The sequence below is a fragment of the Balaenoptera physalus genome, assembly GCF_965194825.1.
Source record: "Balaenoptera physalus genome assembly, chromosome: 6".
Lineage (NCBI taxonomy): Eukaryota > Metazoa > Chordata > Mammalia > Artiodactyla > Balaenopteridae > Balaenoptera > Balaenoptera physalus.
The window spans coordinates 47,574,748-47,587,599 of NC_138885.1; the positions used below are offsets into that span (position 1 = coordinate 47,574,748).

The 12,852-nt window shown below is 40.3% G+C and overlaps 1 protein-coding gene across 2 annotated transcripts in view; it reads right to left on the reverse strand.

Moving 5' to 3' along the window:
- CACNB4 (calcium voltage-gated channel auxiliary subunit beta 4) overlaps nt 1–12,852 on the reverse strand; it is a gene marked incomplete at its 5' end in the record, with an annotated part of 253,539 nt that overhangs the window by 146,762 nt on the left and 93,925 nt on the right. The gene's annotated exons all lie outside the window — the stretch shown is intronic.

The following is a 12,852-nucleotide window of genomic DNA, read 5'->3' on the forward strand; positions in this document are numbered from 1 at the left end:
AGTGAGTGTAGGTAAAGTAAAAAAAATTCCCATGGCCTATTCACTTGCCAGAAAATGACAGATCCCTCCCCGTGATTGACGTATTACTCAGAAATCTCTTGCTTTCTGAAATTTCTGTTAAAAAAAAAAAATGCCAATCTCTCGGCAAAAACACTCCACGCAGCCACAATTTTCATTAACTTTACACAGCTTTATTTTCCATGCTTCTGCAAAAAGGGGCTGAGGAGACGAGTCCAGCTGGTCTCCTCCCCGTCGCCTATACATCACTTAGCTCATATGATCAATGCTAATTTAATCATTACACTTTCAATTGCTGACCACTCTGCACTACTTTAGAGGCCAGGAACTCGAAGATGAGCAACTGCATCCTCCGGGGAGCCGCACGGAGCTCCTTCAGACAGAAACCGAACCGAGGAGATGGCTGCAATCAGAGCTCTCACATTTGGAGAAGCTCTGAGGAGAGCTGGAGAGGAACTTGATTCCTTTATCTGCAAAGCTTCAGCAGGAGAAGCAGGAAAGGAGGAAGGAAGGGATCAATTTCACTCAGGGAACAGGGCAGAGATGAATCGGCCACCAACTTACTACACAGCCATGGGCAAACCATTTTCCAAAGATTCCTAATTTGCTATAAAGAGTAAACAGTTTCCTTTTTTTCAATGTAAAATTTATGAAAGGTTATTTTCTATTTTGTTACTGCTTTGAGGTAGAAATTCAGGTTTTTCTCTCCCTGGGGGAGTTTTTCTCTTTGAGTTGATAACATGTTTTTTGTTGTTGTTGTTGTTTTTGTTTCTTTTTTACAGATCCATTCGGTCATCCAATAAACATCCATGAATTCTTACTAAGTACCTAGTATCTCCTCCAAACAGAAATCAGATCATGTCAGCTCCTATTTGAAACCTTCTGAGGTTTCCCGTTGCTCTTACAGCGAAGACTCAAACCTTTAACATGGTCTAGCATATGGCCTCAGCATTTCTTGCCTCACAGCCCTCATTTTGCACCTCTGACTCCTTCCCTCTCTCCTCTAGAGCCAGCCTCCCCTTCTCAGACACCCCCATCACACCCGCTCCCACCACTGGGCTCCGTCTAGTCTGAGACCTTTGCCTAAAACCCCACCCCTCCCACCACCACGCCCCCATGAACACTCATTAGTGAAGCTGATGAATTAACATCTGTCTCCAGAATGTGAGTTCCATGGAAAAAGGAATCCGGTAGCTTCTCGCCACATATGCCCGCTGCCGAGCACAGTGCCTTGCACACACATGGCTTTAAATAAATATGCGAATAACTCACAGTGGCCCTGAACTCTTGGCCACTTCTGCACTTGGGCTGCCAAAACAGTGCAGTGACTAACAACAACAAAAAAAGCTCACAAAACGAAATGTGGATATTTTTTAGAGCTAAGAAAACCTACAATACGAACATCCCTAGAGGGTCCTCAACAAATTGTCTTCATGCCCTGACTGGGTGAGAGTTGTTCAGATTCAGATTCTTACAAATTAAATAATCTAGGTGTGACATAGAGGTGTTGTTTTAACAATGCCTTTATTTAAAAAAAAAAAAAACAATTTATATAATGTGTTGATGGAATTTTTTGTGGGGGTGATGGAGAGAAGACCCCATGATCTTTCATACCTTCATACCTCTGCACACAATGTTCCCTCTGTCTGGGAACATCTCACCCTCAACTTTTTCTAAGTAGTGAATTCATTTTCTTGAAGGTCCGAGGTAAATGTCACTGAGCCTTTCCCCAGTTCCCTCAGACAATCACACACTCATTCTATACCCCCATAGCCCTCTATGCTCCTAGACTTCTACTAATGGGCCTACCACATAATAGTGTATAATTCATCCAGGAGACCTGTTTCTTCTACTACAAGATGAACACTCAAGCAAGAACCATGTCTTACTCAGCTTTGCACCCTAAATGCTTCATTCCATAGAAGAGTCTCAATAAATACTGGATGCAGAAAGTGAATGACAAACATGAAAAGAAAACCCACATTTTGAGCCCTGATGACACTGCCTCCATCATAATCCATGCAGTCTAGTCTAGTAGATGTTTGAGATCTTAGAGGGAATCAACAGAGAAGGGAATGAGCCAGGAATCTGTGAGGTCAATTTTAGGGCTGCTATAGATTTAGAAAACAAATCACAAGATGGAAAGGAGTGTAGGAACTCAGGTGTGAGCCGGACTTGTGTCAACGGCAGAGGCTTTTCTTGAGTGGAATCTATGGGCAGAAGGGATACTGGTGAATGATGAGTGGATGGTAGCATTGGGGTCCCAGGGTGTTTCCCAAAACATTGTTGCCTTAGAACATATTTTCGGAGAAACTCCTATTTCCCTATGGAAAAGAGTGCCAGACTCTGTACCCCTCAAAGGCAGGAACTATGTCTTATTCATCTTAACATACCCGTCTCTAACCCAGTGCCTATCACAATAACTGCAAAGTAGAAGTTCAATAACTACATTGGGAAAAGGCGAATAAGCTAGTATGATATAGGTGACTGCCACAACAGAACATAGTCCTGAGAGGACCTTGTGTTTCAAGTTCTATCATATCTCATGCTGCCTTAGGCACCAGGCATCCTAGACCCTCAACAGGGAAATAGGGGAATCTGACTAATTGCAAAATACGGAGTTTAGAGCAGCAATCCTCATTCTAGGTCCCACCTGCAGGGAGACCTAAAGCCTTACAAAATGCTGCTAGACTTGAGTAGGATTGCCTCAGGCAATGGACTGGTCTTGAGCTTCCGGTTGATAGTTTTTAGCTTCTGCAACCCAGTAAGCAGGAAGGAAGGAAGGGCGGGCGGTTTTGGTGCACAATGCCAAGCTTTGACTTCTTTATTATTCTATATGGCCAAGATGACTAACAGCCCTAGATTCCATTCTCCATTTCTTCCTTTTAGCAATAAACCCTATTCCACCCCCAATTTTAGCAAGGCATATGACTCTCCAACTACAAACTATATTTCACAGCCTCCCTTGCAGTGAGATGTGACCCTGGTCTTGCCAACAGAGTGTGAGTGAAAGTAATGTATCCAATTTACACCTTACATCCTTGAAAGGATACTGATTGCCCTCACACTCTCTTCCCCATTCCTTTGGATGTGCACTGATGAGCCAATGTCCGCCAGACAGAAGGACAATGAAGAGTTATTAGAGCTAAAGAAAGTTGAGTCAGTAAATGACCTGTGAAGAGGGCTACTCTGCTCTCCTGGACTGCTCTCCTACACTGCTGGGTGAAAGAGAAAGACACATCTTTACCTGGGGATCTCTTTGTTAAAGCAGCTTCTATTAACTAAAGCCAGCTGCAAAAGTAACTAAGATGGAGGTCATTAGAACAAGAAGAAGGCAATCAGAAAAAAAACGTCCATAAGGTAGGCACTGGACTCAGAAAAAGGTCTCTCTCTAGGTTGTGGCATATCTTCTAATTCTTTTTTCACAAAATGCTAACAAAACCAAGATGGTGATCGGTTACAACAAATCCTCACTCCCACCCCCTCCATCCCCATTAAAAACAGACACTGTTACGTAAATGTTTAGCCGCAGTAAGTCTGTTTATTTTCTAAAACCAAAGATTAGGAAAAACCCCAAATGTTGGTAAGCTAAAAACACATATAAATTGCCAATTTTATACTGCTTTTTCAAAGCTCAAATGAGTTCAAAGAAAATCTTCAACTCGATTGGGTTTTTAAATTGAAGTAGACCACTACAAAGAGAAAAATATTCACCACTTTTGAGCAAAGTCCATAAGGATTTCCTCATGAAGATTTTCAATATAATTTCTCCTAGTTCCTAACCTGGTCATTTCCTTTGCATTACTGGATGGAAAATAAGTTAGAGCACTAAGTCCAAAGCCTTTCCCCGAGACACACAAATGGAAACAAGCTGAGTTACTTGATCTAAATTCCAATTCTCAGAAGTGATTCCTGCATTAAATATTCAAGGAAAATAACAATCATCTCCACAGAAAATTGTATGAATTTGGGGAAAAATAATAAAAAAAATAGTATACATTTGTATTGATAGAAAATAGAGGAGAATGTGGAAAAATTATCGATAATCCATTATATCTGTAGGCATGTTTCATAAATCCAAACGCATAAACAAACTAAGCATATAGACTGGTCACACACACACACACACACACACACACACACACACACACACAGGGTTTTTTTAAAGTTGTTTGGCAATGCGGTTTTCTTAATTACAGAAAGTGATTTCTCAAATGTTTAAGATAGATTAAAAATTAAAAATAGCAATATCCAAATAAATATTTAGGTGCCATGTACCTTACGGCACCCCAACTCACTGTATTTTTGAACCTTGTGTGAGAGGGTTCAGAAATGACCCTCTTGTCTTGTACACCTTATAAATCTATTTTCTTTTAAATGGGAAAGGCAATAATATCACAATTTTCAAAAACAGTAGTTTAAAACAAATTATTTCTCATAGCCCCTCTAAGTTACTCTTTCAACCATCAAATTAAATAAATATAAAACACTACAAGATAATAAATGAGTAACTTGTTAATCTGCAAATAATGTCAAATCTTCATGTTCCAGAGGTTTCTTGGGCTCTCTAACCATTTAAACCTATGGATCACATGAACATGGAACAGCCTTTGTAACATAATTTGGATATGTTCACATGCCATGAAAGAGATACTAACAGACAGTAATAGTTCATTCCAGAAAATAAGGGGGGGGGTGGTTCATAAACACATTGTTACAGATCTCAAAGTACTATCTGCCAGCATTAGGAAAAGAATGTTATGAGTAAATGTTCAGATTTACCCAACTTAATGAAATTAAGAGTTTTTCCCTGCCAGGTACCTTTAAAGCTTTCCATGAAAGAACTGAACTAAAAGACAATGTCAGGAAGATGGCCTGTGGGCCTCAACTAATAAAGGCTCACTCTTGAAAAAGATACCTACTAGAACAGTAAGATGTGAACCAAAATAACAGCTTCGGATATCATCATCCTATCTTCAATCAAGCAAATCAATCACTAAATTGGGGGAGAAGAATAAAAGGTCCAGGAAGAGAAGGGATGAGCAAGCTAACTTCATAGCCAGTAGAGTCATTCATTTCCTCTCACTTTTAGCTCTTGTTGGTTGTGTTTACTTCATTTAACCATAAACTTAATGAATATAAAATAATCAGAGAGAGCTGAAGGGTTAGAAAGCATGGGAAAGTGTCCTAACAATACACAACTCTAAAACCATAAAAGAAGAGAGTAAAATATATTTTTCATGGTATTTGTTCTCCATCTACTTGTCTACTGCCATCTCTACTTTACAACATCTTTCTCACTTTATCCTTATTTCATCCACTCATTACACTTTCCCCAAAACATGTGCTTATAATCCAGATTCCTGCTGTTTCTTATGCTTGAAACCAACTTAAGCATTTTTGTAGTCTACTGAAATTTTCCACAAATCATCCCTTTGCAAATCAACTCTCTATCTTATGAGACCTTCCACTGCCAATTCTTCCACAAAATTTTTGTTTTTAATGGGACTTAATTAAACTTAAAAGCTTTTGCACAGCAAAGGAAACCATAAACGAGACAAAAAGACAGCCCTCAGAATGGGAGAAAATATTTGCAAATGAAACAACAGACAAAGGATTAATCTCCAAAATATGCAAACAGCTCATGCAGCTCAATATCAAAAAAACAAACAATCCAGTTAAAAAATGGGCAGAAGACCTAAATACACATTTCACCAAGGAAGACATACAGATGGCCAAGAGGCACATGAAAAGATGCTCAACATGACTAACTATTAGACAAATGCAAGTCAGAACTACAAAGAGGTATCACCTTATGCCGGTCAGAATGGCCGTTATCAAAAAATCTAGAAACAATAAATGCTGGAAAGGGTGTGGTGAAAAGGGAACCCTCCTGCACTGTTGGTGGGCATGTAAGTTGATACAGCCACTATGGAGAACAGTATGGAGGTTCCCTAAAAAACTAAAAATAGAACTACCATACGACCCAGCAATCCCACTACTGGGCATATACCCTGAGAAAACCATAATTCAAAAAGACACATGCACCCCAATGTTCATTGCCGCACTATTTACAATAGCTGGGACATGGAACCAACTTAAATACCCATTGACAGATAAATGGATAAAGAAGATGTGGGACATATATACAATGGAATATTACTCAGCCATAAAAAGAAAGGAAATTGAGTTATTTGTAGTGAGGTGGATGGACCTAGAGTCTGTCATACAGAGTGAGGTAAGTCAGAAAGAGAAAAACAAATACCGTATGCTAACGCATATATATGGAATCTAAGAAAAAAAATGGTACTGATGAACCTAGTTGCAGGGGAGGAATAAAGAGGTAGACATAGAAAACGAACTTGAGGACATGGGGTGGGAAGACGAAGCTTGGGCAAAGTGAGAGTAGCATCGACATATATACACTACTGAATGTAAAACAGTTGGCTGGTGGGAAGCAGCAGCATAGCACAGGGAGATGGGCACGGTGCTCTGCGATGACCTAGAGGGGTGGGATAGGGACGATGGGAGGGAGGCTCAAGAGGGAGGGGATATGGGGACATGTGTGTGCATATGGCTGATTTGCTTTGTTGTGCAACATCAGCTAACACAGCATTGTGAAGCAATTATACTCCAATAAAGATCTATTAAAAACTTTTTTAAAAAAGTGGTATTGTAGAAAACTTGCAAAATTCAGAAAAATACAAAGACAAGAATAAAAATATGGAGTCTTACTACTGAAACATGATTACTATTAATACTTTGGTATCATTCTCTACATGCCTTTTATTTTACATTTAGAACATGCTATATGTAAACTTTTGCGTTCTCTTAACTATAACAGCACAAGCATTTTCTCACATTACTAAAAACTTCTCATAAACATAACCTATTACAATTATATAATATTGCATCATATGAATATACTAGGCAGTTCCCACTGTTTTGCTCTTATATCATATTAGTCTGTAATTCAGATTATTTTCTTTGGCTAGATTCCAGATATTCTTGGGTCAAAGTGTATGAACATTTTAAGCCTCACATTGCCAAATGTTGTAGAGAAACAGTCTACCAATTTACGTACTTACTAGTTTGATACGAAGTCCTAGGTCTTAGCCCTCATCAGCAATGGGGCAATGGGAGACCTAACATTCTAATTTTTTTTATCTGTTAATTTGATACAGAAAAAGTGGCATTTCACTGTTGCTTTAAATTGCATTTTTTGCTAATAAACATATACATGTGAAATATATATAATATGGCACTTTTTCATAAGCATGGCAAATTTACTGTCTCTGAATGAGGAATTTCCACATTCAAATAAGAGAGACTGTGATGTTCTTGTCTCCAGTCTCTTTTTGGAAAGTCTTATGAAAATAGTATCTGCGGCAATGGCTCTCAGCAACAGCAGAGGACCAGAATCACCTGTGGAGCTTTTTTACAATCCATTTACACTCTAGAAACTCAAACTCAGTAGAGGTTCTATCATCTATATTTTCTAAAAAATTCCACTGCCATTTTAGTAGGCAACTGAATGAGAAGACCACTGAGTTAAGACTGAAACAGTTAAATGTCTCACCTGTCAGGTGAATAAGCTACTGCATGTGTTCTTTAGGCATAAGATGAAGAGCATCATGCTCTAAACTATCATTTTATTCTATGGTGCTTACCTTACATCCATAAGGCAACTTAGGATCCTGTGAGATCTACTTCTACCGAGTGACATAACATTGCCCATACCTCTTAGTCTCATTTCTAAGAATGACCTCGTTTCACATGAAAAGAAAGTAATCTAAATACTGATGTACCATTTGTTCATATACCCAGTACTTGGCAGAAGTATTTACACAGCAGATAGGATAAACATCTGGTGTGAATTTCCAAAATGGCACCTTCTTCAACTCAAGGAGAGCCTCTGCCTGTATTCTATGGGCCAGGGATAAGTGTTGATATTATTTACTGATTTATGTTGATGTTTACCAAAATATGAAATCCAGCTGACCCTTGGACATACCCACAATCCCACTCCAATCTCTAAACAACCAATTACTCCCCTTCACACAATTAAGCATCATACTTGAACAGTCTATGCCTGTTGATCCTGGTGTCACATGGCCTAGCAAACTTGTCACCCTGATATAACCTGGGCTTAGGAAGTGCCCTCATCTCACAGAGCTAGGCTAGCTAACACAATAATGGGGGGAAATATGGGGGAGAAAAGAAGTTCTGATGTTAGAAGGGAAAGTTTCCTCCATATCAACTCTGGTAAACCCCATTTGGCTGGAAAATACTAGTATTAGAACAGCCTAGGCCCAATCAGACTCTCCTAGCATTGTTTGGAGCCTGAACCCCTACTGGGGATTCACAAATTGAACAGCACAAGAATCTCTGCAAGAACTGTTTCAGAGATTGTTTCCTTCCCTCTCAGATGCTAAAAGTGGTCATCCCCTACCACCAGAGAGAAACCATTCTGGAAGGAAGAGATGGCAGGAGAGGACCAAGTTAAGCGCTGAGAACCAGTACTTACACTGTTGGGTCAGGGTGGAGGAGTAAACTCATGTCCTTGACAAATCCATAAGTGGAAAAGTCACTCCAATTTTCCAATAAGAAATGTAAGGGACAGATTTTCAAAATTAGGTAAAATGTGAGTCCAAATGAATTATTTTATCTGTTCTGCAGATAAAGTCCCCAAAGTATCAGTATTACCATGCCAACCACCTTGGGCTCTTGGTACAAATTAACTGACAATGATGAATAGGCTATTTCAACTTCAAAAATTAAATCTTTATATGGCCATGAATATTCTTTATGGTTTACTACTACAGCTCAGGGGGGTGCTTTCATCTCTGGGCACAGTTGAGTTCAGAGAAGCAAAGTGAACACTCTGTTTCATTCTGTTCATCTCTCTCCAGGGGCCACTTTGCCAGCCTTTGGATTGTTTCTGCCATGGACAGCATCCTCAAAAAAGCCTCAGGACAGAAAAGCTTAGAGGCCACGGGGCATAAAAAGCTGTTATGATGCACCCAAAAGAAAGGGACTTTGTTGATGTTTTGAACTAAGTAAAAGAAAAAAAGCATTAACAAGTGCACCAAACTTGGTGACTGGAATTAGCAAACCAGGACACATATATATAAGTGTAATCACAAGGTCACACCTTCACACCTAGGCATTTAGCTGTGTGTCACTGTAAATCACCACACCAGCACTTTCCCTCCCCTTCATTTTTTTTTTACTTTTCTATATTTAGTACCATTACAAATGCTGTTAACTCAGATAACTTATAGTACCTATGCACAAGAAGAATAAATCACAGTTTCAATGAGACCCACCAATTTAAATGTCTTTTTTGTACATTTCCATTTCCAAAGACAAAATTTCAGTCAGTATGCATCATTTTCTGGTGTCCATTCTTGAGGATTTATACATCTGCATAGAGCTGGGTGAAAAATGCCTTTACATTAAGGATTGTACCCTTCCTTTTGAAAATTTTATTCCATGAAATAACTTTTATATTCCCTTTTAATTATCAAATGAAATACAATTTTTAAAAAATCTTAAATTTGAGGTTAAGACACCCTGTTAAAATAATCTAGAAATCAAAGTAAAGTAAAATCTTAATGGAAAGTTGTTACAGTGATTGGCTGTAAATTATTTTTTTCCAAGAAGTCAAAGTGGACAACAATAGCAAAGGGATAGACAAACTAGGCTCCCCACCCAAGGACATGATTTCCTCTATTCATTCCTCTAAATGTGTCTCTCAATTACTCACATTTCGGCTGAGCTCCCCCGACCCTAAACACCTCAAGTTTTATCTAATACATCAACCTTTCCTATGTTCACTTAGGAACATCCTAGTGGAATCTAAAAACCTCTACCCTACACCAAAGTGGGTAAAGAGTCTGATTTCTTAAAAAAATCAGAATTATGCAGATGCAGCCTGATGACCTCCACTGGTCTCTCAATGCTACTGTTTTAGTCAGCTCAGGCAGCTATAACAAAAATACCACACACTGGGTAGCTTAAACAACGAATATTTATTTCTCATAGTTCTGGAGGCTGGGAAGTCCAAGATCAGGGTGCCAGCAAATTCGGTGTCTGGTGACAGCCCTCCTCCAGGTCTACATACAGCTGCCTTCTTGCCACATCCTCCAGTGACGGGCTGCACCCTCACGGTCTCATCTAAACCTAATTACCTCCAAAGGCCTCACCTCCAAATACCATCACACTGGGAATTAGGGCTTCAACATATGAACTTGGAGGGGGAACACAGACATTCAGCCCATAACAACTGCCCAGCACTCCTTCTGTATGTATCACCAGTTTTCTCCTTAATTCACACAAATCTTCATCAATCTGAAATTCCTACCTCATCCCTCTTCTTTTACCATGAAGAGATGATCTCACTCCCCTACTCCCCAGGAGGCAAACAAATCAACATTCCCTGACTCTCCTGTTCCATCCCACAAATCAGACCTCCTTCCATTCCATTCCATTTCAACGGAAGAGGTATCCCTCCTCCTTCTAAGGTTGATCTCGTCACCTGTCCTCAAAATCCAAATTTCTGTGGCCTCAATATGAACCTCATTCCATCTGCTCTCTTGACTATAACTTTGACCCATTCCTCTCTGTTGTTACCCTTTAAACATACACATGCTGAAGTCCCCTTCACTTTCAAGAACAACAACCCTTCCCTGGCCTTGTCTCTCCCCGTTATCAACCTATTTCTATCTATGTCTCATAGCCAACCTCCAGAGAGTATATCCACACCCTCAGCCTTCACTTCTACACTGTTCAGTCTTCATAATCTGACCTTTATCCTCATCCTGGACTCAAACTGTTCTCGTCAAAATTGCCAAAGACCTTTTTGTTGCTATATGTAATAGAACCTCATCTTCCATGACCTCTGACACTGTTGACCTCCCTTCTGCTGGAAACTCTCCTGTTCCTTGGGTCCTGCCACAGAAACCAAGGAAACTCTCTAGCCACCTCTCCAATTTTCCAGAATTCCATCTCTAGGTCTCCCTTGGCTTCAACCACCTCCTGTCTTCTGATTATTTATGAATAAATATGTTCAGTTCAAATTTAGGTCTGGAGTTCCAGAACTACCCATGCAACTGCCTACCAGATATCTCGACCCCAGTGTCCCACAGGCCACACATGTTACACTCAACATATCCAATAACAAACTCATCTCCATCTTCTATGAAACCAAGTACCTGTACCATAACACAGAATGGCACTTCCACTCCGTTGTCCGATTTGGAAATTTGAGGACCATCCTTGATGCTTCCTTCCCATCTCTCCACTGAACCCCATGCTGTTATTGTTTCCCCCAACACCTTTTTTTTAAATGTTATTTTATTAAAGTATAGTTGATTTACAATGTTGTATTAATCTCCTAATACCTTTTGAACTTTTCCTCTTTTCTCAATCTCTAGGAGTCTAGGCTCTCCTCATTTTTCCCTGAATTATTGTGATAGCCTCCTTATTGGTATTTCTGCCTCTACCTGTGCCCATCTCACAAGTCCCACATATCATTCCATTGTAATACCAAAATATTCTGCAAATCTTAAGACTCTCTGCTTAAACGACATCAATGGCACCTTCCTTTCTTTGGGACAGAATTCAAATTCTTTTTTAGATAAAGTACAGCCACTTTCTGATGTGACCAGCCTCGTCTCTTACACGACTTCCTCATCTATGCTCCAGCCATACCACAGTGTAGGTCCTGAAGGACTTGCACTCACTATCCTGTGTTTCTGAACACATTGAACCCTCTTCCTCAAAAAAGGTTTCACTATCACATTCCCTTTACCTTACTTTCTCTATTAGTCATTCAAAAGTCAGCCTAGGAAGCCTTGGAAGCCTTGCCAAACGCACACCCATCTCTGGTCAGAGATTACCTGTCCCTGTTGCAGCGTCTCCCAGGTCCAGGTGCCACCACGTCACAGCACTGACCGCAGTGTGCCCTCTGCACTCAGGTGAGAATGGAAGCTCCGGGAGGAACAGGGTCTGGACCTTGTTACAGGGTTTGAGACAGGCTGGGACCTGGGACCTGGGGCCCTTTGCTACAGAGCTTGCATCTGGACAAACATCTCCTTGAGCAACAAAATACAAAGAAACTATAAGGGACTAAAAATAACTGCGTGCATGTGCAGTTGGGGCAAATTATGGACAACAAGATACCAAAAAGACAAACAAAAAACCAACTGCCACTTCTGAAAAGCTGGGAGCAAAAACAGGGTGTCAGAAGCAAAAGCAGGGTACTGCACATGCCTCCTGCACTGAACACCACCAAAGGGGTGGGCAAATCACCTAAGTCACCCCTCTAGCCCGACCCTTGGACCCGCTCCTACCCTCACCCCACGTAAGGAACCAGCTCACCACCCCCTCGGTGAGCAAGCAAGGGAATCTGTTACTTGTTTTTGTTCCCCCCTGCTGCAGCAGGGGCCCCAATAAAGTCTTGCCTGAATTTCTTGTCTGGCCTCTTATCAATTTCTATTGATTAAGGAAGGCCAAGAACCCTGATCAGTATCAGGTTGATTTCTTAACAGCCACTGCAGTGACTGTTACACAAAAAATGTGCTCCTCAATTTTTTTAATACATGAAAGAGTTCTGAAATTCTGGGATTAACCCCATCATTGGTAAAGAAGTTTCCATGAAACACATTCCATTCCCTTTTACTCTCTGATTATACCTAACACACCAGTGTCACGACATTGATCCCGATGAAGCCACAATTTCAACTGAGCAAGCAAGGAGAACAAGGAATTAGTCAGTCAACGGTATCAGAAAGACATTACCATGTGCACATAAATAAGAAGAAATGTGAG